This window comes from Bos grunniens, chromosome 5, assembly GCF_055505025.1.
Source record: "Bos grunniens cultivar Pamir isolate PY7600 chromosome 5, Bosgru_T2T1.0, whole genome shotgun sequence".
Lineage (NCBI taxonomy): Eukaryota > Metazoa > Chordata > Mammalia > Artiodactyla > Bovidae > Bos > Bos grunniens.
In genome coordinates this window covers 21,954,894-21,960,893 of record NC_141169.1, presented here as the reverse complement: position 1 = coordinate 21,960,893, position 6,000 = coordinate 21,954,894, and positions in this window count along the sequence as shown.

Below are 6,000 nucleotides of genomic sequence, written 5' to 3'. Positions count from 1 at the left end.
GGTCACACAGAGTCGGACACAACTGAAGCGACTTAGCATAGCAGCAGCAGCAGCAGAACATAACAGGAATTCAAAAGTTTCCAACACTGGGAGAATTGCCACTTAAAAGCAGGGATCCGTGTAGAAATACTCTATAGATCATATTTATAAAGTCATGTGCGTAAGACAGGCTAGCAGTGAAGATGGAAACTTCTGGCTCCTAAGTCATCCGTGAGGTGTTATGAAAAAAGATGTGACAGCTCTGGCCCTCAGTTTCCACATCTTGATAATTGGGGAAAAAATAGTATCTCAGCTCTCAATGACAGCTTTGAACAATAAAATTAGATAGATATTAGAGCTTGATAATTATAAAGTACTTTGTAACAGTTGTCAGGAGTCCTGACATCCTACCTGAACTAGGCTGGAGCACTAAAGGTGGTCTGAATTTGAGCATCAGAGAGAATGATGACTTGGAACACAATCGGGTCACTGGTGAATCAGCAAAAACAAAGCATAGAGAAAACACATGGTCAAGGATGCCACTGAGCAGACCTGGTCCAGGGTCCCTCTGTTTACCCTCACAGATGAATGCCTTGTGCAAAAAAATCAGATCCAGCCACCCACATAGAGGGGGGAATCTACCGAAACAGAGTACCCCAGGATTCCTGTCTTTGATATGCTGTTTTCCCTGGAGGGCTGGGGAGGGGAGGTTATTGACATCAGCATGCGGTGTGTCAGTTGCTCAGTCGTGTCAGACTCCTTGCGACCCCATAGACTATACGCCACTGGGCTCCTCTGTCCACGGGATTTTCCAGGCAAGGATACCGGAATGGGTTGCCATTTCTTCCTCCAGGGCATCTTCCTGAGCCAGGGATCAAACCCCTGTTCCTGGTCTCCTGTGTCTCCTGCACTGCAAGTGGAGTCATTACCACTGAGCCACCAGGGTCAGCGTGTGGTGGTAAGCCCTACTTCCATGGAAGGAAATTCTTGTTGCGCCACTAAGATGCGCACTCGCAAAGCATTTCTTTCTGTGCCATCGGGCCTTCTGGAAGGTTTAGTCATCTGGCCGGCTTTATCTGACCACTGTACTCTCCCTCCAGGAACTTCAGAGAAAAAGGAAGGCTTTGGCTTTGACTGAGATAGATTAAAGAATATAATCAATGGAGGGAGAGAAGACAACTACCCCATAAATAAAAGGCATGGCGGAGACAGACACATACAAAACCAGGCCTGACTCTGGAATAAATCAGACTCTAGGAGAGTTGTTATTTATTTATTTATCTCTCTTAGATTCCCCCACCTCTTGAGTCTTTCTCTGATCTGAGCAGACTCTCCGTATCCCAATTTTCCACTCTGCCCTAGAAGTGCCATGGCTGCTTCAGGGACCATATCAGCACCCACTGTCCACAGTTCACACTGCAGGAAACCACCTATTCTCTTCCTGCCTCCCTTTGGAATGTTAATTAGTCTTTCCTATCTCATAGGCACCCTGATCCTTGAAATCAGTCTTCAAAGGTACTGAATACCTGCCTATGAAATGCAAAGCAATAGGATTTAAGGGAAAAGGCTGACCTCAGGATCACGTAGACCTGAGCATGAATCTTGGTTCCATCACTTGCTTGCTGGAGGATTTGAGGCAAGGGTTCTAATCTCTCTGTAAACTGTTGTCTCCTTATCCTTGATCAGGCACGGTGAATCCCAGCTCAGAGGCGGGTGTGAGCTCTACATGTACATTTTATGTGAAATGCACATGGCAGGGTGTCAACAATTCACATCTTCCCATTTGTCCCAATCTGCAAAGTTGGCAATTTCAGAAACAGGACTATGAGGAATACTTTTGATCTAACAAACGAAACTCACTTACTGGTTGCCTGGGTTTTTGACAGCCCCTTGCCTAGCCAACTTCAATTCTCAGCAAATTATGGTCCAGATTCTAAGGAATCAAATTGGAGGGTAAAGTATCTATATGCCACATTTTCCAGACTGTGTTTTAAAAACAACTCAATTGCTATTTATTTCTTATAAAATATATCTCAGATATATTCACCATTTGCCTCTGAGTAGAACAATGGCACCCCACTCCAGTACTCTTGCCTGGAAAATCCCATGGATGGAGGAGCCTGGTAGGCTGAAGTCCATGGGGTCGCTAAAAGTCGGACATGACTGAGTGACTTCACTTTCACTTTTCACTTTTCACTTTCACGCATTGGAGAAGGAAATGGCAACCCACTCCAGTGTTCTTGCCTGGAGAACCCCAGGGACAGGGGAGCCTGGTCGGCTGCCATCTATGGGGTCACACAGAGTCGGACACGACTGAAGCGACTTGGCGGCAGCAGCAGCAGAACATAGACTATACCTTTTACTTATTTTTTAGTTTAAATCTAGGAGTTTCGATTTATGTTAGATCTTTTAGTTTATATTGGATCTTTCTCAAATACAATTCTTTTCTTTTTTTTTTTTTTTTTGAGTGTTCCATGTAGGTAGGAATACATTCATGTTGATAAAAAATATTTAGAGTCACATACTTTGAAAGATGATGCTGTGAAAGTGCTTTGCTCAATATGCCAGAAAATTTGGAAAACTCAGCCATGGACACAGGACTCGAAAAGGTCAGTTTTCATTCCAATCCCAAAGAGGAGCAATGCCAAAGAATGCTCAAACTACCACACAATTGCACTCATCTCACACACTAGTAAAGTAATGCTCAAAAATCCTCCAATCTGGGCTTCAACAGTACATGAACTGTGAACTTCCAGATGTCCAAGCTAGATTTAGAAAAGGCAGAGGAATCAGAGATCAAATTGCCAACATCTGTTGGATCATCGAAAAAGCAAGAAAGTTCAAGAAGAATATCTATTTCTGCATTATTGACTATGCCAAAGCCTTTGACTGTGTGGATCACAATCAACTGTGGAAAATTCTGAAAGAGATGGGAATACCAGACCACCTGACCTGCTCTTGAGAAATCTGTGTGCAGGTCAGGAAGCAACAGTTAGAACTGGACATGGAACAACAGACTGGCTCCAAATAGGAAAAGAAGTACGTCAAGGCTATATATTGTCACCCTGTTTATTTAAGTTATATGTAGAGTATATCATAAGAAACACTGGGCTGGATGAAGCACAAGCTAGAATTAAGATTGCCAGGAGAAATATCAATAGACTCAGATATGCAGGTGACACCACCCTTATGGCAGAAAGCAAAGAAGAACTAAAGAACCTCTTGATGAAAATGAAAGAGGAGAGTGAAAAAGTTGGCTTAAAACTCAACATCCAGAAAACGAAGATCATGGCATCTGGTCCCATCACTTCATAGCAAATAGATGGGGAAACAGTGTCAGACTTTATTTTTGGGGGCTCCAAAGTCACTGCAGATGGTGACTGAAGCCATGAAATTAAAAGATGCTTGCTCCTTGGAAGAAAAGTTATGACCAGCCTAGATAGAATATTAAAAAGCAGAGACATTCTTTACTAACAAAGGGCCATCTAGTCAAGGCTATGGTTTTTCTAGTAGTCATGTATGGATGTGAGAGTTGGACTATAGAGAAAGCTGATGCCAAAGGATTGATGCTTTTGAACTGTGGTGTTGGAGAAGACTCTTGAGAGTCCCTTGGACTGCAAGGAGATCCAACCAGTCCATCCTAAAGGAAATCAGTCCTGAATTTTCATTGGAAGGACTGATGCTGAAGCTGAAACTCCAATACTTTGGCCACCTGATGGGAAGAACTGACTCATTGGAAAAGACCCTGATGCTGGGGAAGACTGAAGGCGGGAGGAGAAGGGGAAGACAGAGGATGAAATGGTTGGATAGCATCATCGACTCATTGGACATGAGTTTGAGTAAAGTCCGGGAGCTGGTGATGGACAGGGTGGTCTGGTGTGTTGCAGTCCATGGGATCGAAAGAGTCGGACACAACTGAGCGACTGAACTGAACTGACTTTCTCTTTCTTTTTTAACATTTCTATTTTATATACTCACTTTGGTCTTTCAGCTGTATTCTGGTCAGCATCAAGCATGATTTATAGTTGCCAACAATTTTTTGGAAAAAATTGAAATTGTTCCTTTACTTAGAAAATGTGTGTATGTTCTTTAAGATAGATAAAAAGAGAAGCACCTTTAATGTGTGTACATTCAGATTCTCTTCCGGAAACTGAAAGTCTTGTAGTTTATTATTATAAATATTATATAAATTATCTTTCACTTTATACCTTACAGGGGGATGTTTCCACTTCTGGGAAATACGTAATATTAAGGATCCCACAGGACTTAGAGGGATGGGAAGAGCAAATCGCCCTCCAGAAACCACTCAGGATCTGTGATGACTGATTTCCTGTAGGTTTGTTACTGTTCCCCAAACTCTTCTAGGCCATTTCTGATGAGCTAATTTATTATTAAATTGAAGGTCTTTTAAAAAATATTTATTAGTTAATAGTAAAGCATTGCTCAGGCACTGAATACACTATAGTACTCAAGACTGTCTACAGAGCTCAGTTATGTGATGCAAGTCTAATAGGACCTGGGAAGTTGATGCACTGGAACATGCCCTGAAATGGGATTTAAAAGGCACATGTGAAAGGAAGAAGTAACATGTAGATTTAAAATAACGCTAGTGGAGCAATAAGAAAAACTATTTAGCAAAACTGTGAACAAGGGAAAATAGTCGTGACAACAAAAGGATTATAGAAAACTCATTGCAGTATTATATGCCTCGATGTGAAGGAAAAATTTTGATTGAACGTAAATGATTTATGTTTAAGTAGTTGCTAAAACAGGAAGAAAATTTTTTTATTTATACTCATGCCAGAAAAACACAGCTAAAGTTCATTCCAATTCTGTGAAACATTAGTATCTTTGACACAATTTCAACACTGTGATTTTTGCCAACTAAACGTCAGAAATATCTCAAAAAATCTACAAATGTTCCCAACTCTAGTGTGTATTGGGCCTTTTGTAATATAGATGGATGATGCAGAAACTAGCATTAAGTTATACACAATGATAGAAATATTATATAATATGGAAGGAATGTAATAGTTTTTTTAATTCATGAATTTCCTAAAAGACCTGAATTATCTGCAATGAGAAAGCAGAGAAAATGCTGGGGCATGCAGAATCCCAAAGAACTGTTTTTCTTAAGGAAATATGTATCCTTGCAACTTGAGAGATGAGAAGACAATTCTAGGTAAGCTTTTTTTTTTTTGGTTATATTCAGAAAACTGAATTCTAACTGAATTGTATTTACTTAAAGATCATGTTGAAATGACTTTGTTTTCAATTTTGTGAGTTAAGCCACATGATTCAATATCCCAAGCTATACCTTCTAAGTAAAGCTAATATAAACATTCAACCCTTTTTAACGTAGAATGGTAAGTGCCGCGTTGACAGGTAGGCCATGTATTAGAGCTTTTTTACTGTCTGGGTTAGGAATCCCCAGTGTTTTTTAATGTGTTTATCCCCCAAATGTACTTTGAATCCACTGGTTATTATGAGTGTTTTAAACAGAAAGTGTCCTAGAGCACGTTTTCTTCATGAAGAAAGACTCATCCATGTAATTAATCTTATTTACTCCTTTATGTTGCTGGCTTTATCTTTAAATGGAAATTTGCCTTACTTCCCTTAACCTTTTCTATCATTTCTTTTTATAGCTAAAGAGTTTCCTTTTAAAAAAAATTATTAAAGTATAGATGATTTATAGTGTTGTTTTAGCTTCTGTAGACAGCAAAGTGACTCAGTTATGTACAGGTATTGTATATATACTTTTTCATATTCTTTTCCATATTCTTTTCCATTATCATTTGTCACAAGATTTTGAATAGAGTTCCCTGTGCTATAGAGTAGGACATTATTATTTATCCATACATATAATAGTTTGCTTCAGTTAATCCCACACTCCCAATCCTTCTCACCTGTACCACCCCTTGGAAGCCACAGATCTGTTCTCTATATCTGTGAGTTTATATTTGTTTTGCAGTTATGTTCATTTGTGTCATATTTTAAATCACAGATGTAAGTGATATCATA